This window comes from Phalangium opilio, unplaced genomic scaffold (assembly GCF_054372755.1).
Source record: "Phalangium opilio isolate 3A_F unplaced genomic scaffold, DU_Popi_V2 ptg000105l_1, whole genome shotgun sequence".
Lineage (NCBI taxonomy): Eukaryota > Metazoa > Arthropoda > Arachnida > Opiliones > Phalangiidae > Phalangium > Phalangium opilio.
Window position 1 is genome coordinate 8472454 of NW_028324207.1, and position 19449 is coordinate 8491902.

The following is a 19449-nucleotide window of genomic DNA, read 5'->3' on the forward strand; positions in this document are numbered from 1 at the left end:
CCGAATTCATAAACAATTTCATATTTCAAATAAAAGTACAATCGTTATCCCAGCTAGGGATCGAACCCAGGACCTTTGTATTAGGAGTCCAATGTGCTATCCACTACACTATTGGTACACGTTTGTGATTTTGTCCAAGATCTCTCCGAATTCATAAACAATTTCATATTTCAAATAAAAGTACAATCGTTATCCCAGCTGGGGATCGAACCCAGGACCTTTGGATTAGGAGTCCAATGTGCTCTCCACTACACTACTGGGACACGTTTGTACGCTTGTCCAAGAGTTTTCAGAATTCATAAACAATTTCATATTTCAAATAAAAGTACAATCGTTTTCCAGCTGGGGATCGAACCCAGGACCTTTGGATTAGGAGTCCAATGTGCTATCCACTACACTACTGGGACACGTTTGTTATTTTGTCCAAGATCTTTCCGAATTCATAAACAATTTCATATTTCAAATAAAAGTACAATCGTTATCCCAGCTGGGGATCGAACCCAGGACCTTTGGATTAGGAGTCCAATGTGCTATCCACTACACTACTGGGACACGTTTGTACGCTTGTCCAAGAGTTTTCAGAATTCATAAACAATTTCATATTTCAAATGAAAGTACAATCGTTATCCCAGCTGGGGATCGAACCCAGGACCTTTGGATTAGGAGTCCAATGTGCTATCCACTACACTACTGGGACACGTTTGTTACTTTGCCAAAGAGTTTTCCGAATTCATAAACAATTTCATATTTCAAATAAAAGTACAATCGTTATCCCAGCTAGGGATCGAACCCAGGACCTTTGTATTAGGAGTCCAATGTGCTATCCACTACACTACTGGGACACGTTTGTTATTTTGTCCAAGATCTTTCCGAATTCATAAACAATTTCATATTTCAAATAAAAGTACAATCGTTATCCCAGCTGGGGATCGAACCCAGGACCTTTGGATTAGGAGTCCAATGTGCTATCCACTACACTACTGGGACACGTTTGTACGCTTGTCCAAGAGTTTTCAGAATTCATAAACAATTTCATATTTCAAATAAAAGTACAATCGTTATCCCAGCTGGGGATCGAACCCAGGACCTTTGGATAAGGAGTCCAATGTGCTATCCACTACACTACTGGGACACGTTTGAACGCTTGTGAAAGAGTTTTCCGAATTCATAAACAATTTCATATTTCAAATGAAAGTACAATCGTTATCCCAGCTGGGGATCGAACCCAGGACCTTTGGATTAGGAGTCCAATGTGCTATCCACTACACTACTGGGACACGTTTGTTACTTTGCCAAAGAGTTTTCCGAATTCATAAACAATTTCATATTTCAAATAAAAGTACAATCGTTATCCCAGCTGGGGATCGAACCCAGGACCTTTGGATTAGGAGTCCAATGTGCTATCCACTACACTACTGGGACACGTTTGTACGCTTGTCCAAGAGTTTTCAGAATTCATAAACAATTTCATATTTCAAATAAAAGTACAATCGTTATCCCAGCTGGGGATCGAACCCAGGACTTTTGGATTAGGAGTCCAATGTGCTATCCACTACACTACTGGGACACGTTTGAACGCTTGTGAAAGAGTTTTCCGAATTCATAAACAATTTCATATTTCAAATGAAAGTACAATCGTTATCCCAGCTGGGGATCGAACCCAGGACCTTTGGATTAGGAGTCCAATGTGCTATCCACTACACTACTGGGACACGTTTGTACGCTTGTCCAAGAGTTTTCAGAATTCATAAACAATTTCATATTTCAAATAAAAGTACAATCGTTATCCCAGCTGGGGATCGAACCCAGGACCTTTGGATTAGGAGTCCAATGTGCTATCCACTACACTACTGGGACACGTTTGAACGCTTGCGAAAGAGTTTTCCGAATTCATAAACAATTTCATATTTCAAATGAAAGTACAATCGTTATCCCAGTTGGGGATCGAACCCAGGACCTTTGGATTAGGAGTCCAATGTGCTATCCACTACACTACTGGGACACGTTTGTTACTTTGCCAAAGAGTTTTCCGAATTCATAAACAATTTCATATTTCAAATAAAAGTACAATCGTTATCCCAGCTGGGGATCGAACCCAGGACCTTTGGATTAGGAGTCCACTGTGCTATCCACTACACTACTGGGACACGTTTGTTATTTTGTCCAAGATCTTTTCGAATTCATAAACAATTTCATATTTCAAATAAAAGTACAATCGTTATCCCAGCTGGGGATCGAACCCAGGACCTTACGATTAGGAGTCCAATGTGCTATCCACTACACTACTGGGACACGTTTGTTACTTTGCCAAAGAGTTTTCCGAATTCATAAACAATTTCATATTTCAAATAAAAATACAATCGTTATCCCAGCTGGGGATCGAACCCAGGACCTTTGGATTAGGAGTCCAATGTGCTATCCACTACACTACTGGGACACGTTTGAACGCTTGTGAAAGAGTTTTCCGAATTCATAAACAATTTCATATTTCAAATGAAAGTACAATCGTTATCCCAGCTGGGGATCGAACCCAGGACCTTTGGATTAGGAGTCCAATGTGCTATCCACTACACTACTGGGACACGTTTGTACGCTTGTCCAAGAGTTTTCAGAATTCATAAACAATTTCATATTTCAAATAAAAGTACAATCGTTATCCCAGCTGGGGATCGAACCCAGGACCTTTGGATTAGGAGTCCAATGTGCTATCCACTACACTACTGGGACACGTTTGAACGCTTGCGAAAGAGTTTTCCGAATTCATAAACAATTTCATATTTCAAATGAAAGTACAATCGTTATCCCAGTTGGGGATCGAACCCAGGACCTTTGGATTAGGAGTCCAATGTGCTATCCACTACACTACTGGGACACGTTTGTTACTTTGCCAAAGAGTTTTCCGAATTCATAAACAATTTCATATTTCAAATAAAAGTACAATCGTTATCCCAGCTGGGGATCGAACCCAGGACCTTTGGATTAGGAGTCCACTGTGCTATCCACTACACTACTGGGACACGTTTGTTATTTTGTCCAAGATCTTTTCGAATTCATAAACAATTTCATATTTCAAATAAAAGTACAATCGTTATCCCAGCTGGGGATCGAACCCAGGACCTTACGATTAGGAGTCCAATGTGCTATCCACTACACTACTGGGACACGTTTGTTACTTTGCCAAAGAGTTTTCCGAATTCATAAACAATTTCATATTTCAAATAAAAGTACAATCGTTATCCCAGCTGGGGATCGAACCCAGGACCTTTGGATTAGGAGTCCAATGTGCTATCCACTACACTACTGGGACACGTTTGTTATTTTGTCCAAGATCTTTCCGAATTCATAAACAATTTCATATTTCAAATAAAAGTACAATCGTTATCCCAGCTGGGGATCGAACCCAGGACCTTTGGATTAGGAGTCCAATGTGCTATCCACTACACTACTGGGACACGTTTGTACGCTTGTCCAAGAGTTTTCAGAATTCATAAACAATTTCATATTTCAAATAAAAGTACAATCGTTATCCCAGCTGGGGATCGAACCCAGGACCTTTGGATAAGGAGTCCAATGTGCTATCCACTACACTACTGGGACACGTTTGAACGCTTGTGAAAGAGTTTTCCGAATTCATAAACAATTTCATATTTCAAATGAAAGTACAATCGTTATCCCAGCTGGGGATCGAACCCAGGACCTTTGGATTAGGAGTCCAATGTGCTATCCACTACACTACTGGGACACGTTTGTTACTTTGCCAAAGAGTTTTCCGAATTCATAAACAATTTCATATTTCAAATAAAAGTACAATCGTTATCCCAGCTGGGGATCGAACCCAGGACCTTTGGATTAGGAGTCCAATGTGCTATCCACTACACTACTGGGACACGTTTGTACGCTTGTCCAAGAGTTTTCAGAATTCATAAACAATTTCATATTTCAAATAAAAGTACAATCGTTATCCCAGCTGGGGATCGAACCCAGGACTTTTGGATTAGGAGTCCAATGTGCTATCCACTACACTACTGGGACACGTTTGAACGCTTGTGAAAGAGTTTTCCGAATTCATAAACAATTTCATATTTCAAATGAAAGTACAATCGTTATCCCAGCTGGGGATCGAACCCAGGACCTTTGGATTAGGAGTCCAATGTGCTATCCACTACACTACTGGGACACGTTTGTACGCTTGTCCAAGAGTTTTCAGAATTCATAAACAATTTCATATTTCAAATAAAAGTACAATCGTTATCCCAGCTGGGGATCGAACCCAGGACCTTTGGATTAGGAGTCCAATGTGCTATCCACTACACTACTGGGACACGTCTGAACGCTTGCGAAAGAGTTTTCCGAATTCATAAACAATTTCATATTTCAAATGAAAGTACAATCGTTATCCCAGTTGGGGATCGAACCCAGGACCTTTGGATTAGGAGTTCAATGTGCTATCCACTACACTACTGGGACACGTTTGTTACTTTGCCAAAGAGTTTTCCGAATTCATAAACAATTTCATATTTCAAATAAAAGTACAATCGTTATCCCAGCTGGGGATCGAACCCAGGACCTTTGGATTAGGAGTCCACTGTGCTATCCACTACACTACTGGGACACGTTTGTTATTTTGTCCAAGATCTTTTCGAATTCATAAACAATTTCATATTTCAAATAAAAGTACAATCGTTATCCCAGCTGGGGATCGAACCCAGGACCTTTGGATTAGGAGTCCAATGTGCTATCCACTACACTACTGGGACACGTTTGTACGCTTGTCCAAGAGTTTTCAGAATTCATAAACAATTTCATATTTCAAATAAAAGTACAATCGTTATCCCAGCTGGGGATCGAACCCAGGACCTTTGGATTAGGAGTCCAATGTGCTATCCACTACACTACTGGGACACGTTTGTTATTTTGTCCAAGATCTTTCCGAATTCATAAACAATTTCATATTTCAAATAAAAGTACAATCGTTATCCCAGCTGGGGATCGAACCCAGGACCTTTGGATTAGGAGTCCAATGTGCTATCCACTACACTACTGGGACACGTTTGTACGCTTGTCCAAGAGTTTTCAGAATTCATAAACAATTTCATATTTCGAATAAAAGTACAATCGTTATCCCAGCTGGGGATCGAACCCAGGACCTTTGGATTAGGAGTCCAATGTGCTATCCACTACAGTACTGGGACACGTTTGAACGCTTGTGAAAGAGTTTTCCGAATTCATAAACAATTTCATATTTCAAATGAAAGTACAATCGTTATCCCAGCTGGGGATCGAACCCAGGACCTTTGGATTAGGAGTCCAATGTGCTATCCACTACACTACTGGGACACGTTTGTTACTTTGCCAAAGAGTTTTCCGAATTCATAAACAATTTCATATTTCAAATAAAAGTACAATCGTTATCCCAGCTGGGGATCGAACCCAGGACCTTTGGATTAGGAGTCCAATGTGCTATCCACTACACTACTGGGACACGTTTGTTATTTTGTCCAAGATCTTTCCGAATTCATAAACAATTTCATATTTCAAATAAAAGTACAATCGTTATCCCAGCTGGGGATCGATCCCAGGACCTTTGGATTAGGAGTCCAATGTGCTATCCACTACACTACTGGGACACGTTTGTACGCTTGTCCAAGAGTTTTCAGAATTCATAAACAATTTCATATTTCAAATAAAAGTACAATCGTTATCCCAGCTGGGGATCGAACCCAGGACCTTTGGATTAGGAGTCCAATGTGCTATCCACTACACTACTGGGACACGTTTGAACGCTTGCGAAAGAGTTTTCCGAATTCATAAACAATTTCATATTTCAAATGAAAGTACAATCGTTATCCCAGCTGGGGATCGAACCCAGGACCTTTGGATTAGGAGTCCAATGTGCTATCCACTACACTACTGGGACACGTTTGTTACTTTGCCAAAGAGTTTTCCGAATTCATAAACAATTTCATATTTCCAATAAAAGTACAATCGTTATCCCAGCTGGGGATCGAACCCAGGACCTTTGGATTAGGAGTCCACTGTGCTATCCACTACACTACTGGGACACGTTTGTTATTTTGTCCAAGATCTTTCCGAATTCATAAACAATTTCATATTTCAAATAAAAGTACAATCGTTATCCCAGCTGGGGATCGAACCCAGGACCTTACGATTAGGAGTCCAATGTGCTATCCACTACACTACTGGGACACGTTTGTACGCTTGTCCAAGAGTTTTCAGAATTCATAAACAATTTCATATTTCAAATAAAAGTACAATCGTTATCCCAGCTGGGGATCGAACCCAGGACCTTTGGATTAGGAGTCCAATGTGCTATCCACTACACTACTGGGACACGTTTGTTATTTTGTCCAAGATCTTTCCGAATTCATAAACAATTTCATATTTCAAATAAAAGTACAATCGTTATCCCAGCTGGGGATCGAACCCAGGACCTTTGGATTAGGAGTCCAATGTGCTATCCACTACACTACTGGGACACGTTTGTACGCTTGTCCAAGAGTTTTCAGAATTCATAAACAATTTCATATTTCAAATAAAAGTACAATCGTTATCCCAGCTGGGGATCAAACCCAGGACCTTTGGATTAGGAGTCCAATGTGCTATCCACTACACTACTGGGACACGTTTGAACGCTTGCGAAAGAGTTTTCCGAATTCATAAACAATTTCATATTTCAAATGAAAGTACAATCGTTATCCCAGTTGGGGATCGAACCCAGGACCTTTGGATTAGGAGTCCAATGTGCTATCCACTACACTACTGGGACACGTTTGTTACTTTGCCAAAGAGTTTTCCGAATTCATAAACAATTTCATATTTCAAATAAAAGTACAATCGTTATCCCAGCTGGGGATCGAACCCAGGACCTTTGGATTAGGAGTCCACTGTGCTATCCACTACACTACTGGGACACGTTTGTTATTTTGTCCAAGATCTTTTCGAATTCATAAACAATTTCATATTTCAAATAAAAGTACAATCGTTATCCCAGCTGGGGATCGAACCCAGGACCTTACGATTAGGAGTCCAATGTGCTATCCACTACACTACTGGGACACGTTTGTTACTTTGCCAAAGAGTTTTCCGAATTCATAAACAATTTCATATTTCAAATAAAAGTACAATCGTTATCCCAGCTGGGGATCGAACCCAGGACCTTTGGATTAGGAGTCCAATGTGCTATCCACTACACTACTGGGACACGTTTGTTATTTTGTCCAAGATCTTTCCGAATTCATAAACAATTTCATATTTCAAATAAAAGTACAATCGTTATCCCAGCTGGGGATCGAACCCAGGACCTTTGGATTAGGAGTCCAATGTGCTATCCACTACACTACTGGGACACGTTTGTACGCTTGTCCAAGAGTTTTCAGAATTCATAAACAATTTCATATTTCAAATAAAAGTACAATCGTTATCCCAGCTGGGGATCGAACCCAGGACCTTTGGATTAGGAGTCCAATGTGCTATCCACTACACTACTGGGACACGTTTGAACGCTTGCGAAAGAGTTTTCCGAATTCATAAACAATTTCATATTTCAAATGAAAGTACAATCGTTATCCCAGCTGGGGATCGAACCCAGGACCTTTGGATTAGGAGTCCAATGTGCTATCCACTACACTACTGGGACACGTTTGTTACTTTGCCAAAGAGTTTTCCGAATTCATAAACAATTTCATATTTCCAATAAAAGTACAATCGTTATCCCAGCTGGGGATCGAACCCAGGACCTTTGGATTAGGAGTCCACTGTGCTATCCACTACACTACTGGGACACGTTTGTTATTTTGTCCAAGATCTTTCCGAATTCATAAACAATTTCATATTTCAAATAAAAGTACAATCGTTATCCCAGCTGGGGATCGAACCCAGGACCTTACGATTAGGAGTCCAATGTGCTATCCACTACACTACTGGGACACGTTTGTACGCTTGTCCAAGAGTTTTCCGAATTCATAAACAATTTCATATTTCAAATAAAAGTACAATCGTTATCCCAGCTGGGGATCGAACCCAGGACCTTTGGATTAGGAGTCCAATGTGCTATCCACTACACTACTGGGACACGTTTGTTATTTTGTCCAAGATCTTTCCGAATTCATAAACAATTTCATATTTCAAATAAAAGTACAATCGTTATCCCAGCTGGGGATCGAACCCAGGACCTTTGGATTAGGAGTCCAATGTGCTATCCACTACACTACTGGGACACGTTTGTACGCTTGTCCAAGAGTTTTCAGAATTCATAAACAATTTCATATTTCAAATAAAAGTACAATCGTTATCCCAGCTGGGGATCGAACCCAGGACCTTTGGATTAGGAGTCCAATGTGCTATCCACTACACTACTGGGACACGTTTGAACGCTTGCGAAAGAGTTTTCCGAATTCATAAACAATTTCATATTTCAAATGAAAGTACAATCGTTATCCCAGCTGGGGATCGAACCCAGGACCTTTGGATTAGGAGTCCAATGTGCTATCCACTACACTACTGGGACACGTTTGTTACTTTGCCAAAGAGTTTTCCGAATTCATAAACAATTTCATATTTCCAATAAAAGTACAATCGTTATCCCAGCTGGGGATCGAACCCAGGACCTTTGGATTAGGAGTCCACTGTGCTATCCACTACACTACTGGGACACGTTTGTTATTTTGTCCAAGATCTTTCCGAATTCATAAACAATTTCATATTTCAAATAAAAGTACAATCGTTATCCCAGCTGGGGATCGAACCCAGGACCTTACGATTAGGAGTCCAATGTGCTATCCACTACACTACTGGGACACGTTTGTACGCTTGTCCAAGAGTTTTCAGAATTCATAAACAATTTCATATTTCAAATAAAAGTACAATCGTTATCCCAGCTGGGGATCGAACCCAGGACCTTTGGATTAGGAGTCCAATGTGCTATCCACTACACTACTGGGACACGTTTGTTATTTTGTCCAAGATCTTTCCGAATTCATAAACAATTTCATATTTCAAATAAAAGTACAATCGTTATCCCAGCTGGGGATCGAACCCAGGACCTTTGGATTAGGAGTCCAATGTGCTATCCACTACACTACTGGGACACGTTTGTACGCTTGTCCAAGAGTTTTCAGAATTCATAAACAATTTCATATTTCAAATAAAAGTACAATCGTTATCCCAGCTGGGGATCAAACCCAGGACCTTTGGATTAGGAGTCCAATGTGCTATCCACTACACTACTGGGACACGTTTGAACGCTTGTGAAAGAGTTTTCCGAATTCATAAACAATTTCATATTTCAAATGAAAGTACAATCGTTATCCCAGCTGGGGATCGAACCCAGGACCTTTGGATTAGGAGTCCAATGTGCTATCCACTACACTACTGGGACACGTTTGTTACTTTGCCAAAGAGTTTTCCGAATTCATAAACAATTTCATATTTCAAATAAAAGTACAATCGTTATCCCAGCTGGGGATCGAACCCAGGACCTTTGGATTAGGAGTCCACTTTGCTATCCACTACACTACTGGGACACGTTTGTTATTTTGTCCAAGATCTTTCCGAATTCATAAACAATTTCATATTTCAAATAAAAGTACAATCGTTATCCCAGCTGGGGATCGAACCCAGGACCTTACGATAAGGAGTCCAATGTGCTATCCACTACACTACTGGGACGCGTTTGTTACTTTGCCAAAGAGTTTTCCGAATTCATAAACAATTTCATATTTCAAATAAAAGTACAATCGTTATCCCAGCTGGGGATCGAACCCAGGACCTTTGGATTAGGAGTCCAATGTGCTATACACTACACTACTGCGACACGTTTTTTACTTTGCCAAAGAGTTTTCCGAATTCATAAACAATTTCATATTTCAAATAAAATTACAATCGTTATCCCAGCTGGATATCGAACCCAGGACCTTTGGATTAGGAGTCCAATGTGCTATCCACTACACTACTGGGACACGTTTGTTATTCTGTCCAAGAGTTTTCCGAATTCATAAACAATTTCATATTTCAAATAAAATTACAATCGTTATCCCAGCTGGGGATCGAACCCAGGACCTTCGGATTAGGAGTCCAATGTGCTATCCACTACACAACTCGGAGTCGCTTGTTTGCTTGACCAACAGTTTCCCGAATTCGTAAACAATTTCATATTTCAAATAAAAGTACAATCGCTATCCCAGCTGGGGATCGAACCCAGAACCTTTGGATAAGGAGTCCAATTTGCTATCAACTACACTACTGGGACACGTTGGTTGGCTTGTCCAAGATTTTTCGGAATTTAGGAACAATTTCATATTTCAAATAAAAGTACAATCGTTATCCCAGCTGGGGATCGAACCCAGGACGTTTCGATTAGGAGTCCAATGTGCTATCCACTACACTACTCGTACACGATTGCTATTCTGTCCAAGAGTGTTTCGAATTCATAAACAATTTCATATTTCAAATAAAAGTACAATCGTTATCCCAGCTGGGGATCGAACCCAGGACCTTTGGATTAGGAGTCCAATGTGCTATCCACTACACTACTGGGACACGTTTGTTACTTTGTCCAAGAGTTTTCCGAATTCATAAACAATTTCAAATTTCAAATAAAAGTACAATCGTTATCCTAGCTTGGGATCGAACCCAGGCCCTTTGGATTAGGAGTCCAATGTGTTATCCACTACACTACTGGGACACGTTTGTTACTTTGTCCAAGAGTTTTTCGAATTCATAAACAATTTCATATTTCAAATAAAAGTACAATCGTTATCCCAGCTGGGGATCGAACCCAGGACCTTTGGATTGGGAGTCCAATGTGTTATCCACTACACTACTGTGACACGTTTGTTACTTTGTCCAAGAGTTTTTCGAATTCATAAACAATTTCATATTTCAAATAAAAGTACAATCGTTATCCTAGCAGGGGATCGAACCGAGGACCTTTGGATTAGGAGTCCAATGTGCTATCCTCTTCACTACTGGGACACGTTTGTTCGCTTGTCCAAGCATTTTCCGAATTCAGGATCAATTTCATATTTTAAATAAAAGTAGAATCGTTATCCCAGCTGGGGATCGAACCCAGGACCTTTAGATTAGGAGTCCAATGTGCTATCCACTACACTACTGGGACACGTTTGTTATTCTGTCCAAGAGTTTTCCGAATTCATAAACAATTTCATATTTCAAATAAAAGTACAATCGTTATCCCAGCTGGGGATCGAACCCAGAACCTTTGGATAAGGAGTCCAATGTGCTATCAACTACACTACTGGGACACGTTTGTTGGCTTGTCCAAGATTTTTCGGAATTTAGGAACAATTTCATATTTCAAATAAAAGTACAATCGTTATCCCAGCAGGGGATCGAACCGAGGACCTTTGGGTTAGGAGTCCAGTGTGACGTGAACTGCACTATTTAGACGTTACTTCGTTGGGTTCCATTAGTTTTTCGAACCCCCAAGAAGTATTACACATTTTAAATATAATCAAAATTGTTATCTCAGTTGGGGATCGAATGCATTATCTTTGGATTAGAAGTCCAATATGGTATCCACTACCCTAAATTTCCAAAAATGAATTGGAAGGACGCTTGAAATCAAATATCAACAATAGCTATGTTTTAAATGATTTCAGGAATACAGTTTCTTAAAATGATTTAATTCGAATTAAGTGTAAATTAGTAACGATTAGAACAATTAATATCAATTATATTTATTTAATTATTTAATAAAAACCTCTTAATCTCGTGTCGAGTCGTAAAGGTTTATTTTGTTTTCCGAACTTGTTTTTCTTGTCGGAATATGTCATTCGCGTACGTGTGACCAATCCTCACTGGATCCAACGGGAATGCGCAGTGCAATGACGAAAATGAAAGGGGTTGGCTTACTTATCTGCCGACACTCGCTTTATGGCTTAAGCGACATTTAAAAAAAAAAACACAACCAACTCGATCGCAGCAATCTCGCAATGTCTGAAACTGTAGCAGAATACCAGAGGACATATTTATTTGGCGTTTTAGTGGATAAAATTAAACACGTGACCCCAACCGAGAGCTGAAACCTAAAATACACGGGCGAGAAGATCAAAGTTTCTTTGAAGCGCTCAGCTTGCGCCATAAGTTAGCGCCGTTTGCGTCTGCTTATGGAAAATCAGCTCTCGCATGTTTATAAACGGTCGCGCGGAAGCCGACGCCGAGTAAAAATTTGAAGCTTCAACTATCAGCTTCAGGTTTCCGCTCGCTTATAAACGCGCCTTAAGAGTAGAAGCCTAAAATTTCGCAATTTTATGCCTTCTTATGCTATATTTCTTCTTGGTTTAAATGATTATTTGCATACCAATTATAATTTGCAAGAAGGACATATTAGCATATAGATTCTTGCTAGCTTTCAGAGGTATCGTTCCTTTCAACCGAATTCCCAATGGACCGAAATCCCATTCGACCGAATATCCCGCAATGATTTTAGATTTCCAGCCCAATGGCTATATTCCCGATGGACCGAAATCCCAATCGTCCGAATATGCCCCTAAAAAATACATGAATATAACTTGAAACACTGTAGCCGTCAGCGATTCGGTGGTGTAGTGGATACGATGTTGGACTGCGAAGCGAAAGGTTGTTGGTTCGAATCTCCGAAAAGTATGTTAATAATATTAAAAGTAAATGTTTCGTGATACTAATTATAACGCTCACTTTCATTCCTTTCAAGGCAAGAGATATATAGAATTAATAAACAAATTGTGCTTAAAATCAAGTACAGCCTTAATGGTAGTTCCATCGATGTCTTTAAATTTTAAATTAAAATTTTAATATTTTGGTTTCGGGTGGGTTAGGTTAGGGTTAGGTTGGGTTAGGTTAGGTTAGGTTAGGTTAGCTTAGCTTAGCTTAGCTTAGGTTAGGTTAGGTTAGGTTAGCTTAGCTTAGCTTAGGTTAGGTTAGGTTAGGTTAGTTTAGGTTTGGTTTGGTTCCAATAATTCGTTGACACCTTTGCCAAAATGTGCTCCTTTTAATTAGCTACCACCTTTTCCAAAATATTCTCCCTTTAAATAGCTACCACCTTTTCCAAAACATTCTCCTATTAATTAGCTGCCACCTTTTCCAAAAGATTTTCCTATTAATTAGCTGCCACCTTTTTCAAAATATTCTCCTACTAATTAGCTGCAACCTTTTCCAAAACATTCTCCTACTAATTAGCTACCACATTTTCCAAAATATTCTCCTTTTAACTAGCTACCACCTTTTCCAAAATATTCTCCTTTTAATTAGCTACCACCTTTTCCAAAACATTCTCCTATTAATTAGCTGCCACCTTTTCCAAAATATTCTTCTATTAATTAGCTGCCACCTTTTCCAAAATATTCTTCTATTAATTAGCTGCCACCTTTTCCAAAATATTTTCCTATTAATTAGCTGCCACCTTTTCCAAAATATTTTCCTATTAATTAGCTGCAACCTTTTCCAAAACATTCTCCTACTAATTAGCTGCCACATTTTCCAAAAGATTCTCCTTTTAATTAGCTACCACCTTTTCTAAAATATTCTCCTATTAATTAGCTGCCACCTTTTCCAAAAGATTTTCCTATTAATTAGCTTCCACCTTTTCCAAAATATTCTCCTATTAATTAGCTGCCACCTTTTCCAAAATATTCTCTAATTAATTATCTGACATCTTTTCCAAAATATTTCTATTATTGCTAATAAATTGTTCGTGGTAAGAGGCGGGCTTTTAATACTCATATAAATAATCTTTTTACCTCCAAACAAGGTTGGGTTGGGTTAGGTTAGGTTAGGTTACGTTTGGTTAGATTAGGCTAGGGTAGGTTAGGTTAGGTTAGGCTAGGGTAGGTGAGGTTCGCCGTAATTAAAACGTAGTTAAAATAAGTGCAGTAATACATTTTCAACTCACATTTATTTTAGCAATAATAAGTTGTGAAATTAAAAATATATTTAATGCAAAACCACACAGTATGTCTTCTTCCAGTTCAATAGAATTTCGGTCCAATGGGACTATAATAAAATCGCACCTTTGGCTACGTTCGGTCGAATGGGACCCCCCAAAAAAACCCCTTCTGTCGAATGGGAATTCGGTTCAATGGGACCAAAGCGCTTTCAGACACTTGACTAGATACTTGGAACCGCACTTTATCACCCTTGACCTTTAATCCAGTCTAAAAAATAAAACTTCAAGTCCGCGTATTTCATACCAAGTATCTGTTTAAGTTGTCCTTTGAACTTGCTCTTGTCCAATAACCCCTGAGGTCTCATAACACATTTACCCCAATGAGGCACTTACAACAAAATTACCCCAATGAGGCACTTATAACACATTTACCCCAATGAGGCACTTATAACACATTTACCCCAATGAGGCACTTATAACACATTTACCCCAATGAGGCACTTATAACACATTTACCCCAATGAGGCACTTATAACACATTTACCCCAATGAAGCACTTATAACACATTTACCCCAAAGAGGCACTTATAACACATTTACCCCAATGAGGCACTTATAACACATTTACCCCAATGAAGCCAGTGGCGTCGCTAGGCCTTTTTTGGGGGGCTATAGCCCCCCCAAATTCCAAACTTAGCCCCCCCAAAATAATCCGTAAACCCTACCAAAAAATTGCTGTTACCAACCTAAAATTCTGGGGCAATATGTAAAAAATTTTCAATATCAAACAGAAAAATTTTGAAGAAAAAACAGATGGAGACAAGTAAAATGTTTCACGTTCTCGCGATGGGAGTCCCAATAGTGTGGACTAAAAGCTAACCAAAACTAAAAATCAGCCTAAGACGAGTGAAAATCGTTCATAATCGGTTCCGTAGTCTTTATCTATAAAAGGTTGTATATCTTTAAAACACGAATAATTTTACGTTGACATAAATTTACGGTTAATTTTAAAGGTCTACACATTTTCCAATGAACCCATTATACAATTTTTAGGTACATCGTAGTATACGATAGGCTCTTAGTTGGACCTGAGCCGTAGTAGCTGTAGTAGTGGGAAGCCTTCACATGAGCAGTTCCCTTATGAGCGGATTTCATAATAGTGGTCCTCATAACAACAGTTCTCTAAATAGCGGTTCCCGAAATGGCAGTTTACCCATTACAGCAATTACCGATACCAAAAGCGCATAGATAACCAGAAAGTGAAGAACGAGAAGCCTAAACCGCAACGTGAAAAATGAGTTCCCCCATAGTCGATTCAAGATTTCCGTCCCCCTTACAGAGCGACGGGAAGAGTTGGTCTTATGCCGCGGCGGAGAGTTACTTTCGCGTAGTTTTACACAAGGTACATGCGTAAGTTGGCTCGAAAATATAGTTCTTATTTCTTTATTTTCATGTCGTCTGCTATAGTTTAATTCCAAGGCTTAATATAATCTAGTCATTTAGGTAGCCAGGAATCGGCACATTTGTCAAAATGTCAGATTTGAATTTAGCAAACATTTTAGAAAGCTACGAAAAGGATGACTTTTCCCTGATTGATAAAGACGGAAAACTTAAAGGTGCAATAGAATGCATGAAAAACAATATCAAAATTCAACTTAACGAAACTTGAAAATTCCACGACGATTGAACCGAACAACCGTTAAGCCTAGTTAAGCAGCCGATTTCTCAAAAGTATTCCCCATTATCCCCAGGAGCCGCTACCATCGCGAACTACTTTCCGCTTGTCACGTGACATTAACGATGACCTAATATATCTCTGATTCGATTGGTAGTTGAAAACGAGGCTCACCAACCACCCATTTGTGTCCCCCCTTGCTTCTCATTTTACACGAATACCGTTGCTAAAGGCTGGAAAGGTTTAATGTTCTTCACTTTCTGATCTATGCGCTTTTGCCGATACAGCGGTTCTCGTAAACGCGGCGTACCGTTACAGCAGTTCTCTAAAGAGCGGAAAAACAGATATGCGAAAAACTATAGTTGTTTATAATGGTGTAAGCTTGCCCAGCTGGGTTATATGAACTCAAAAAGAACTAGGTCAGATATGGATAATTTGTTTAGGTTAAAGTTGATTATTTCAACTAAATAGTATTAGGTCAGGTTAGGTTAGGTTTTGTTTCGTTTGGTAAGACTTAGGTTAGTAATATTTTGGAAATGGCGTAACAGTGTTACGCCTTTTCCCAAAAATTACTGTTTACAATTATCTACTTCCGAAATAAAATAACCTCTCTCGAATTATAACATGCTTTTTCCAAAAATTACTGTTTACAATTATCTACTTCCGAAATAAAATAACCTTATCGAATTATAATATGCCTTTTCCAAAAATTACTGTTTAAAATTATCTACTTCCGAAATAAATAACCTTATCGAATTATAATATGCCTTTTCCAAAAAATGACAAACACTGCTATTTCCCAAAATAGCAGCCGCTATTTCTAAAACAGCAGTTTTGAAAAACTCCGCTGTTTTTTTTTTGGAATCGCGATTGCTATTTCGAGAACTGCTCTACAGGGAACTGCTCATATGAGGTACACCCGTAGTAGTAGTGGCCGGGGTAGTCGCTTTCGCTATCGTCAGATTTTAGCTTAAATGGAACTCGATAGTACCTCAACCCACCAATAGTGGTAGCTGAGCTCAGATAGAGATTTTATTTTAATTAAACCATTTTCACACTGCACCCGGGAATTGAACCCGGCTGGCTGGCGCAGCAGTTAGATACGCTACCACTGTGGGGTCGGACACTTTTTTTAGGGTCTTTGAATTTTTTTCGTTTTATTCATGTGCTAATTAAATAGATAACGATGTGCCTACTATTAAGTCCCAGCCCCTGGGCCATCTTGTTTATATTAAGTTCTTATAATAACTTTAAAATAGTTTGCCCCGATTTAGCCCCCCCAAATTTCAAATCCTAGCGACGCTACTGAATGAAGCACTTATAACACATTTACCCCAAAGAGGCATTTATAACACATTTACCCCAATGAGGCACTTATAACACATTTACCCCAATGAAGCACTTATAACACATTTACCCCAAAGAGGCACTTATAACACATTTACCCCAATGAGGCACTTATAACACATTTACCCCAATGAAGCACTTATAACACATTTACCCCAAAGAGGCACTTATAACACATTTACCCCAATGAGGCACTTATAACACATTTACCCAATGAGGCACTTAAAACACATTTACCCTAATGAGGCACTTATAACACATTTACCCTAATGAGGCACTTATAACACATTTACCCCAATGAGGCACTTATGACACAATTACCCAATGAGGCACTTATGACACAATTACCCAATGAGGCACTTCAATCTTCGAAGCTTACTTGATGTGTTTAACTTATTAGGGCTAAGCATTTATTTATGATTGGATACTCGATTATAAAAACGGTACAGGATGAAAGCGGCAAATTATACGGACGGTGGCGATTCGAATAAAAACATCGGAAAGAAAGGGGCATCGTTAGGGCAACGTGTGATACTTGGATATCATTCTAGCTAGACTCTGGAGGAAACGAAGCGGTAAACAAGATAGCGGAAATGCACTACTGGGGACCTCCTTCGGGAGACCCAAAATTTTTTCTTTTATTACGTGTACGATATCTTTCAACATTTTCTTTCGTGCGACTGACTTATATGAAAGAATTTTCTAAAGAATAAAAAATAACCGCAGAGACCAATACGTTTGGTTTGATTTTCTTTGCTATAAAGACTAAGAAGATCTACTGAACTAGAGTTTTTTATCTGACCTTGGAGGAACTAGCTTGACCGGAGGCGAAAAGGGGTGTGATGCTGCTCACAAGTCAAATTTTTCCCTGATGTGGTAGTTATATTTATCAGAAGTAAGATGAGACTAGAAGTATTGAGGTAACCAAATTCTTCAGATGGCAAAAGTGAATATTCTTGATAAGACACCAACGGTTGGCCCTCTGGTAGCGGTTTCTGAATTTTCCCTTTCAAAACGTGAGACGCTCGGGGTGGTAGACGGCCGAATTAGATTGAAGCACCCGCTTCGTCCGTGTTCCGCGGTTTTAGTTTCAGGGGAAGGGGGTAGGAAATGTTTTTGGAACTCGACCAATTTTTCTCTCTAGTGTAGGCGCGATGGAAGCGGCATAAAATCCTCAAATTTGTTCACTAGTGCCAGGATCTACTACCAATGCTCGAGCTCTTTACTTCTAGTCTCATCTTACTATTGATTTATGTAATACTGAATTACTTCCAGTTATTTCTGTCTTTGATACGGCCAAGGGCTAATTTACAACTAAGGCAATATATTGAAACAGCAAGAAAAAATGTTGGGCTACAAATTTATGAAACCTTCCTACCACGCAATTTTTGCCGCATTAACTTTTAAAATTTAAAAATAAACTAAATTATTCACTTAAAAAAGTTACGCCCCGCGCCTTTATCGCCGAAAAATCAAAACTTTTGCGCTTCATTAAGCATTAAGTAAAGTTTTCCTTCCGTATTTTTATAGTTATCCTGGGTATAATTTAAAAATTGTCTTGAAAATGAATAGTTATCATTTCATAATGCCATCTAGTAAATTTAGAATATTCGAGCTCCATTGTCCTACAGAAGTCTAGTCTAGTTGCTACAATATTTCACAGAGTTGAAAAGGCTTTATTTAAGGTAATATTTCACTTTTATTGTACATTTAACAGACAGTATCCGAATTTCCATTTTGAGAGTACTGGGAGTTCGCGCGACCTATTTTCAAATTCATCGCGAAAGTGTTTTAAATGTAGCCCTAATCCTTCATTCAAAACTATAGTATTCTATATTAAAGTAGCTCATTTTTCTTTGGAGTCGTTTTAATGGCAGCACAGAAACCCGTCATTGCCAGTCAGGCCTTTTGGAAATGGTTCGTACTTTTAGGGCTGCCGTTCTAAAAGATAAAGGTTTTTGTTCCATCGTAAAACAATAAGTTTGGTTAGGCTTAGGTATAAGTTTGGTTAGTCTTAGGCATAAGTTTGGTTAGGCTTAGGTTTAAGTTTGGTTAGGCTTAGGTTTAAGTTTGGTTAGGCTTAGGTTTAAGTTTGGTTAGGCTTAGGTTTAAGTTTGGCTAGGCTTAGGTTTAAGTTTGGCTAGGCTTAGGTTTAAGTTTGGCTAGGCTTAGGTTTAGGTTTTGGTTAGACTTAGGTTTAGGTTCGGTAAGACTTAAGTTTAGGTTCGGTTAGACATAGGTTTAGGTTAGGTTAGACTTAGGTTTAGGTTTTGGTTAGACTTAGGTTTAGGTTTTGGTTAGACTAAGGTTTAGGTTCGGTTACACTTAGGTTTAGGTTCGGTTAGACTTAGGTTTAGGTTCGGTTAGACTTAGGTTTAGGTTTTGGTTAGGCTTAGCTTTAGGTTTGGTTAGGCTTTGCTTTAGGTTTGGTTAGGCTCAGGTTAGGTTAGACTTTAATTTAGATTGATAAATTGAGTCTTTTCTGGAGTAAGTATTGTTGCTTACAACTAGTTACTTCCCTAAA

At 39.0% G+C, this 19449-nt stretch overlaps 76 non-coding genes across 76 annotated transcripts; all 76 read right to left on the minus strand.

The window, feature by feature from the left end:
* Window positions 1-190: 190 nt before the first annotated feature.
* Window positions 191-263, minus strand: TRNAR-CCU (transfer RNA arginine (anticodon CCU)). Its single transcript has one exon. It is a non-coding gene; the product is annotated as a tRNA-Arg (tRNA).
* A 71-nt stretch (window positions 264-334) lies between these two features.
* On the minus strand, window positions 335-406 carry TRNAR-CCU (transfer RNA arginine (anticodon CCU)). Its single transcript has one exon. It is a non-coding gene; the product is annotated as a tRNA-Arg (tRNA).
* A 73-nt stretch (window positions 407-479) lies between these two features.
* TRNAR-CCU (transfer RNA arginine (anticodon CCU)) lies at window positions 480-552 on the minus strand. Its single transcript has one exon. It is a non-coding gene; the product is annotated as a tRNA-Arg (tRNA).
* Window positions 553-624: 72 nt separating this feature from the next.
* On the minus strand, window positions 625-697 carry TRNAR-CCU (transfer RNA arginine (anticodon CCU)). Its single transcript has one exon. It is a non-coding gene; the product is annotated as a tRNA-Arg (tRNA).
* Window positions 698-769: 72 nt separating this feature from the next.
* On the minus strand, window positions 770-842 carry TRNAR-CCU (transfer RNA arginine (anticodon CCU)). The gene has a single exon. It is a non-coding gene; the product is annotated as a tRNA-Arg (tRNA).
* Window positions 843-914: 72 nt separating this feature from the next.
* TRNAR-CCU (transfer RNA arginine (anticodon CCU)) lies at window positions 915-987 on the minus strand. The gene has a single exon. It is a non-coding gene; the product is annotated as a tRNA-Arg (tRNA).
* A 72-nt stretch (window positions 988-1059) lies between these two features.
* TRNAR-CCU (transfer RNA arginine (anticodon CCU)) lies at window positions 1060-1132 on the minus strand. Its single transcript has one exon. It is a non-coding gene; the product is annotated as a tRNA-Arg (tRNA).
* Window positions 1133-1204: 72 nt separating this feature from the next.
* Window positions 1205-1277, minus strand: TRNAR-CCU (transfer RNA arginine (anticodon CCU)). Its single transcript has one exon. It is a non-coding gene; the product is annotated as a tRNA-Arg (tRNA).
* A 72-nt stretch (window positions 1278-1349) lies between these two features.
* Window positions 1350-1422, minus strand: TRNAR-CCU (transfer RNA arginine (anticodon CCU)). The gene has a single exon. It is a non-coding gene; the product is annotated as a tRNA-Arg (tRNA).
* A 72-nt stretch (window positions 1423-1494) lies between these two features.
* Window positions 1495-1567, minus strand: TRNAR-CCU (transfer RNA arginine (anticodon CCU)). Its single transcript has one exon. It is a non-coding gene; the product is annotated as a tRNA-Arg (tRNA).
* A 72-nt stretch (window positions 1568-1639) lies between these two features.
* TRNAR-CCU (transfer RNA arginine (anticodon CCU)) lies at window positions 1640-1712 on the minus strand. The gene has a single exon. It is a non-coding gene; the product is annotated as a tRNA-Arg (tRNA).
* A 72-nt stretch (window positions 1713-1784) lies between these two features.
* Window positions 1785-1857, minus strand: TRNAR-CCU (transfer RNA arginine (anticodon CCU)). Its single transcript has one exon. It is a non-coding gene; the product is annotated as a tRNA-Arg (tRNA).
* A 72-nt stretch (window positions 1858-1929) lies between these two features.
* TRNAR-CCU (transfer RNA arginine (anticodon CCU)) lies at window positions 1930-2002 on the minus strand. Its single transcript has one exon. It is a non-coding gene; the product is annotated as a tRNA-Arg (tRNA).
* A 72-nt stretch (window positions 2003-2074) lies between these two features.
* On the minus strand, window positions 2075-2147 carry TRNAR-CCU (transfer RNA arginine (anticodon CCU)). The gene has a single exon. It is a non-coding gene; the product is annotated as a tRNA-Arg (tRNA).
* A 72-nt stretch (window positions 2148-2219) lies between these two features.
* TRNAR-CCU (transfer RNA arginine (anticodon CCU)) lies at window positions 2220-2292 on the minus strand. The gene has a single exon. It is a non-coding gene; the product is annotated as a tRNA-Arg (tRNA).
* A 72-nt stretch (window positions 2293-2364) lies between these two features.
* On the minus strand, window positions 2365-2437 carry TRNAR-CCU (transfer RNA arginine (anticodon CCU)). The gene has a single exon. It is a non-coding gene; the product is annotated as a tRNA-Arg (tRNA).
* Window positions 2438-2509: 72 nt separating this feature from the next.
* On the minus strand, window positions 2510-2582 carry TRNAR-CCU (transfer RNA arginine (anticodon CCU)). Its single transcript has one exon. It is a non-coding gene; the product is annotated as a tRNA-Arg (tRNA).
* Window positions 2583-2654: 72 nt separating this feature from the next.
* Window positions 2655-2727, minus strand: TRNAR-CCU (transfer RNA arginine (anticodon CCU)). Its single transcript has one exon. It is a non-coding gene; the product is annotated as a tRNA-Arg (tRNA).
* A 72-nt stretch (window positions 2728-2799) lies between these two features.
* TRNAR-CCU (transfer RNA arginine (anticodon CCU)) lies at window positions 2800-2872 on the minus strand. Its single transcript has one exon. It is a non-coding gene; the product is annotated as a tRNA-Arg (tRNA).
* Window positions 2873-2944: 72 nt separating this feature from the next.
* Window positions 2945-3017, minus strand: TRNAR-CCU (transfer RNA arginine (anticodon CCU)). The gene has a single exon. It is a non-coding gene; the product is annotated as a tRNA-Arg (tRNA).
* A 72-nt stretch (window positions 3018-3089) lies between these two features.
* TRNAR-CCU (transfer RNA arginine (anticodon CCU)) lies at window positions 3090-3162 on the minus strand. The gene has a single exon. It is a non-coding gene; the product is annotated as a tRNA-Arg (tRNA).
* Window positions 3163-3234: 72 nt separating this feature from the next.
* Window positions 3235-3307, minus strand: TRNAR-CCU (transfer RNA arginine (anticodon CCU)). The gene has a single exon. It is a non-coding gene; the product is annotated as a tRNA-Arg (tRNA).
* Window positions 3308-3379: 72 nt separating this feature from the next.
* TRNAR-CCU (transfer RNA arginine (anticodon CCU)) lies at window positions 3380-3452 on the minus strand. The gene has a single exon. It is a non-coding gene; the product is annotated as a tRNA-Arg (tRNA).
* A 72-nt stretch (window positions 3453-3524) lies between these two features.
* TRNAR-CCU (transfer RNA arginine (anticodon CCU)) lies at window positions 3525-3597 on the minus strand. The gene has a single exon. It is a non-coding gene; the product is annotated as a tRNA-Arg (tRNA).
* Window positions 3598-3669: 72 nt separating this feature from the next.
* TRNAR-CCU (transfer RNA arginine (anticodon CCU)) lies at window positions 3670-3742 on the minus strand. Its single transcript has one exon. It is a non-coding gene; the product is annotated as a tRNA-Arg (tRNA).
* A 72-nt stretch (window positions 3743-3814) lies between these two features.
* On the minus strand, window positions 3815-3887 carry TRNAR-CCU (transfer RNA arginine (anticodon CCU)). Its single transcript has one exon. It is a non-coding gene; the product is annotated as a tRNA-Arg (tRNA).
* Window positions 3888-3959: 72 nt separating this feature from the next.
* TRNAR-CCU (transfer RNA arginine (anticodon CCU)) lies at window positions 3960-4032 on the minus strand. The gene has a single exon. It is a non-coding gene; the product is annotated as a tRNA-Arg (tRNA).
* A 72-nt stretch (window positions 4033-4104) lies between these two features.
* TRNAR-CCU (transfer RNA arginine (anticodon CCU)) lies at window positions 4105-4177 on the minus strand. The gene has a single exon. It is a non-coding gene; the product is annotated as a tRNA-Arg (tRNA).
* A 72-nt stretch (window positions 4178-4249) lies between these two features.
* On the minus strand, window positions 4250-4322 carry TRNAR-CCU (transfer RNA arginine (anticodon CCU)). The gene has a single exon. It is a non-coding gene; the product is annotated as a tRNA-Arg (tRNA).
* A 72-nt stretch (window positions 4323-4394) lies between these two features.
* Window positions 4395-4467, minus strand: TRNAR-CCU (transfer RNA arginine (anticodon CCU)). The gene has a single exon. It is a non-coding gene; the product is annotated as a tRNA-Arg (tRNA).
* A 72-nt stretch (window positions 4468-4539) lies between these two features.
* Window positions 4540-4612, minus strand: TRNAR-CCU (transfer RNA arginine (anticodon CCU)). The gene has a single exon. It is a non-coding gene; the product is annotated as a tRNA-Arg (tRNA).
* Window positions 4613-4684: 72 nt separating this feature from the next.
* Window positions 4685-4757, minus strand: TRNAR-CCU (transfer RNA arginine (anticodon CCU)). Its single transcript has one exon. It is a non-coding gene; the product is annotated as a tRNA-Arg (tRNA).
* A 72-nt stretch (window positions 4758-4829) lies between these two features.
* TRNAR-CCU (transfer RNA arginine (anticodon CCU)) lies at window positions 4830-4902 on the minus strand. Its single transcript has one exon. It is a non-coding gene; the product is annotated as a tRNA-Arg (tRNA).
* A 72-nt stretch (window positions 4903-4974) lies between these two features.
* On the minus strand, window positions 4975-5047 carry TRNAR-CCU (transfer RNA arginine (anticodon CCU)). Its single transcript has one exon. It is a non-coding gene; the product is annotated as a tRNA-Arg (tRNA).
* A 72-nt stretch (window positions 5048-5119) lies between these two features.
* On the minus strand, window positions 5120-5192 carry TRNAR-CCU (transfer RNA arginine (anticodon CCU)). The gene has a single exon. It is a non-coding gene; the product is annotated as a tRNA-Arg (tRNA).
* A 72-nt stretch (window positions 5193-5264) lies between these two features.
* TRNAR-CCU (transfer RNA arginine (anticodon CCU)) lies at window positions 5265-5337 on the minus strand. The gene has a single exon. It is a non-coding gene; the product is annotated as a tRNA-Arg (tRNA).
* Window positions 5338-5409: 72 nt separating this feature from the next.
* On the minus strand, window positions 5410-5482 carry TRNAR-CCU (transfer RNA arginine (anticodon CCU)). Its single transcript has one exon. It is a non-coding gene; the product is annotated as a tRNA-Arg (tRNA).
* Window positions 5483-5554: 72 nt separating this feature from the next.
* Window positions 5555-5627, minus strand: TRNAR-CCU (transfer RNA arginine (anticodon CCU)). The gene has a single exon. It is a non-coding gene; the product is annotated as a tRNA-Arg (tRNA).
* A 72-nt stretch (window positions 5628-5699) lies between these two features.
* On the minus strand, window positions 5700-5772 carry TRNAR-CCU (transfer RNA arginine (anticodon CCU)). Its single transcript has one exon. It is a non-coding gene; the product is annotated as a tRNA-Arg (tRNA).
* Window positions 5773-5844: 72 nt separating this feature from the next.
* TRNAR-CCU (transfer RNA arginine (anticodon CCU)) lies at window positions 5845-5917 on the minus strand. Its single transcript has one exon. It is a non-coding gene; the product is annotated as a tRNA-Arg (tRNA).
* A 72-nt stretch (window positions 5918-5989) lies between these two features.
* On the minus strand, window positions 5990-6062 carry TRNAR-CCU (transfer RNA arginine (anticodon CCU)). Its single transcript has one exon. It is a non-coding gene; the product is annotated as a tRNA-Arg (tRNA).
* A 72-nt stretch (window positions 6063-6134) lies between these two features.
* TRNAR-CCU (transfer RNA arginine (anticodon CCU)) lies at window positions 6135-6207 on the minus strand. Its single transcript has one exon. It is a non-coding gene; the product is annotated as a tRNA-Arg (tRNA).
* Window positions 6208-6279: 72 nt separating this feature from the next.
* TRNAR-CCU (transfer RNA arginine (anticodon CCU)) lies at window positions 6280-6352 on the minus strand. Its single transcript has one exon. It is a non-coding gene; the product is annotated as a tRNA-Arg (tRNA).
* A 72-nt stretch (window positions 6353-6424) lies between these two features.
* Window positions 6425-6497, minus strand: TRNAR-CCU (transfer RNA arginine (anticodon CCU)). Its single transcript has one exon. It is a non-coding gene; the product is annotated as a tRNA-Arg (tRNA).
* A 72-nt stretch (window positions 6498-6569) lies between these two features.
* Window positions 6570-6642, minus strand: TRNAR-CCU (transfer RNA arginine (anticodon CCU)). Its single transcript has one exon. It is a non-coding gene; the product is annotated as a tRNA-Arg (tRNA).
* Window positions 6643-6714: 72 nt separating this feature from the next.
* On the minus strand, window positions 6715-6787 carry TRNAR-CCU (transfer RNA arginine (anticodon CCU)). The gene has a single exon. It is a non-coding gene; the product is annotated as a tRNA-Arg (tRNA).
* A 72-nt stretch (window positions 6788-6859) lies between these two features.
* TRNAR-CCU (transfer RNA arginine (anticodon CCU)) lies at window positions 6860-6932 on the minus strand. Its single transcript has one exon. It is a non-coding gene; the product is annotated as a tRNA-Arg (tRNA).
* Window positions 6933-7004: 72 nt separating this feature from the next.
* Window positions 7005-7077, minus strand: TRNAR-CCU (transfer RNA arginine (anticodon CCU)). Its single transcript has one exon. It is a non-coding gene; the product is annotated as a tRNA-Arg (tRNA).
* Window positions 7078-7149: 72 nt separating this feature from the next.
* TRNAR-CCU (transfer RNA arginine (anticodon CCU)) lies at window positions 7150-7222 on the minus strand. The gene has a single exon. It is a non-coding gene; the product is annotated as a tRNA-Arg (tRNA).
* Window positions 7223-7294: 72 nt separating this feature from the next.
* Window positions 7295-7367, minus strand: TRNAR-CCU (transfer RNA arginine (anticodon CCU)). The gene has a single exon. It is a non-coding gene; the product is annotated as a tRNA-Arg (tRNA).
* Window positions 7368-7439: 72 nt separating this feature from the next.
* On the minus strand, window positions 7440-7512 carry TRNAR-CCU (transfer RNA arginine (anticodon CCU)). The gene has a single exon. It is a non-coding gene; the product is annotated as a tRNA-Arg (tRNA).
* Window positions 7513-7584: 72 nt separating this feature from the next.
* Window positions 7585-7657, minus strand: TRNAR-CCU (transfer RNA arginine (anticodon CCU)). Its single transcript has one exon. It is a non-coding gene; the product is annotated as a tRNA-Arg (tRNA).
* A 72-nt stretch (window positions 7658-7729) lies between these two features.
* TRNAR-CCU (transfer RNA arginine (anticodon CCU)) lies at window positions 7730-7802 on the minus strand. Its single transcript has one exon. It is a non-coding gene; the product is annotated as a tRNA-Arg (tRNA).
* Window positions 7803-7874: 72 nt separating this feature from the next.
* On the minus strand, window positions 7875-7947 carry TRNAR-CCU (transfer RNA arginine (anticodon CCU)). Its single transcript has one exon. It is a non-coding gene; the product is annotated as a tRNA-Arg (tRNA).
* Window positions 7948-8019: 72 nt separating this feature from the next.
* TRNAR-CCU (transfer RNA arginine (anticodon CCU)) lies at window positions 8020-8092 on the minus strand. Its single transcript has one exon. It is a non-coding gene; the product is annotated as a tRNA-Arg (tRNA).
* A 72-nt stretch (window positions 8093-8164) lies between these two features.
* On the minus strand, window positions 8165-8237 carry TRNAR-CCU (transfer RNA arginine (anticodon CCU)). Its single transcript has one exon. It is a non-coding gene; the product is annotated as a tRNA-Arg (tRNA).
* Window positions 8238-8309: 72 nt separating this feature from the next.
* Window positions 8310-8382, minus strand: TRNAR-CCU (transfer RNA arginine (anticodon CCU)). The gene has a single exon. It is a non-coding gene; the product is annotated as a tRNA-Arg (tRNA).
* Window positions 8383-8454: 72 nt separating this feature from the next.
* TRNAR-CCU (transfer RNA arginine (anticodon CCU)) lies at window positions 8455-8527 on the minus strand. Its single transcript has one exon. It is a non-coding gene; the product is annotated as a tRNA-Arg (tRNA).
* A 72-nt stretch (window positions 8528-8599) lies between these two features.
* On the minus strand, window positions 8600-8672 carry TRNAR-CCU (transfer RNA arginine (anticodon CCU)). Its single transcript has one exon. It is a non-coding gene; the product is annotated as a tRNA-Arg (tRNA).
* Window positions 8673-8744: 72 nt separating this feature from the next.
* On the minus strand, window positions 8745-8817 carry TRNAR-CCU (transfer RNA arginine (anticodon CCU)). The gene has a single exon. It is a non-coding gene; the product is annotated as a tRNA-Arg (tRNA).
* A 72-nt stretch (window positions 8818-8889) lies between these two features.
* On the minus strand, window positions 8890-8962 carry TRNAR-CCU (transfer RNA arginine (anticodon CCU)). Its single transcript has one exon. It is a non-coding gene; the product is annotated as a tRNA-Arg (tRNA).
* Window positions 8963-9034: 72 nt separating this feature from the next.
* On the minus strand, window positions 9035-9107 carry TRNAR-CCU (transfer RNA arginine (anticodon CCU)). Its single transcript has one exon. It is a non-coding gene; the product is annotated as a tRNA-Arg (tRNA).
* A 72-nt stretch (window positions 9108-9179) lies between these two features.
* Window positions 9180-9252, minus strand: TRNAR-CCU (transfer RNA arginine (anticodon CCU)). The gene has a single exon. It is a non-coding gene; the product is annotated as a tRNA-Arg (tRNA).
* A 72-nt stretch (window positions 9253-9324) lies between these two features.
* On the minus strand, window positions 9325-9397 carry TRNAR-CCU (transfer RNA arginine (anticodon CCU)). The gene has a single exon. It is a non-coding gene; the product is annotated as a tRNA-Arg (tRNA).
* A 72-nt stretch (window positions 9398-9469) lies between these two features.
* Window positions 9470-9542, minus strand: TRNAR-CCU (transfer RNA arginine (anticodon CCU)). The gene has a single exon. It is a non-coding gene; the product is annotated as a tRNA-Arg (tRNA).
* A 72-nt stretch (window positions 9543-9614) lies between these two features.
* Window positions 9615-9687, minus strand: TRNAR-CCU (transfer RNA arginine (anticodon CCU)). Its single transcript has one exon. It is a non-coding gene; the product is annotated as a tRNA-Arg (tRNA).
* A 72-nt stretch (window positions 9688-9759) lies between these two features.
* Window positions 9760-9832, minus strand: TRNAR-CCU (transfer RNA arginine (anticodon CCU)). The gene has a single exon. It is a non-coding gene; the product is annotated as a tRNA-Arg (tRNA).
* Window positions 9833-9904: 72 nt separating this feature from the next.
* On the minus strand, window positions 9905-9977 carry TRNAR-CCU (transfer RNA arginine (anticodon CCU)). Its single transcript has one exon. It is a non-coding gene; the product is annotated as a tRNA-Arg (tRNA).
* Window positions 9978-10049: 72 nt separating this feature from the next.
* Window positions 10050-10122, minus strand: TRNAR-CCU (transfer RNA arginine (anticodon CCU)). Its single transcript has one exon. It is a non-coding gene; the product is annotated as a tRNA-Arg (tRNA).
* A 72-nt stretch (window positions 10123-10194) lies between these two features.
* TRNAR-CCU (transfer RNA arginine (anticodon CCU)) lies at window positions 10195-10267 on the minus strand. Its single transcript has one exon. It is a non-coding gene; the product is annotated as a tRNA-Arg (tRNA).
* Window positions 10268-10339: 72 nt separating this feature from the next.
* TRNAR-CCU (transfer RNA arginine (anticodon CCU)) lies at window positions 10340-10412 on the minus strand. Its single transcript has one exon. It is a non-coding gene; the product is annotated as a tRNA-Arg (tRNA).
* A 72-nt stretch (window positions 10413-10484) lies between these two features.
* Window positions 10485-10557, minus strand: TRNAR-CCU (transfer RNA arginine (anticodon CCU)). The gene has a single exon. It is a non-coding gene; the product is annotated as a tRNA-Arg (tRNA).
* Window positions 10558-10629: 72 nt separating this feature from the next.
* TRNAR-CCU (transfer RNA arginine (anticodon CCU)) lies at window positions 10630-10702 on the minus strand. Its single transcript has one exon. It is a non-coding gene; the product is annotated as a tRNA-Arg (tRNA).
* Window positions 10703-10774: 72 nt separating this feature from the next.
* Window positions 10775-10847, minus strand: TRNAG-CCC (transfer RNA glycine (anticodon CCC)). The gene has a single exon. It is a non-coding gene; the product is annotated as a tRNA-Gly (tRNA).
* Window positions 10848-11064: 217 nt separating this feature from the next.
* On the minus strand, window positions 11065-11137 carry TRNAR-CCU (transfer RNA arginine (anticodon CCU)). Its single transcript has one exon. It is a non-coding gene; the product is annotated as a tRNA-Arg (tRNA).
* Window positions 11138-11209: 72 nt separating this feature from the next.
* Window positions 11210-11282, minus strand: TRNAR-CCU (transfer RNA arginine (anticodon CCU)). The gene has a single exon. It is a non-coding gene; the product is annotated as a tRNA-Arg (tRNA).
* Between the last annotated feature and the right edge of the window lie 8167 nt (window positions 11283-19449).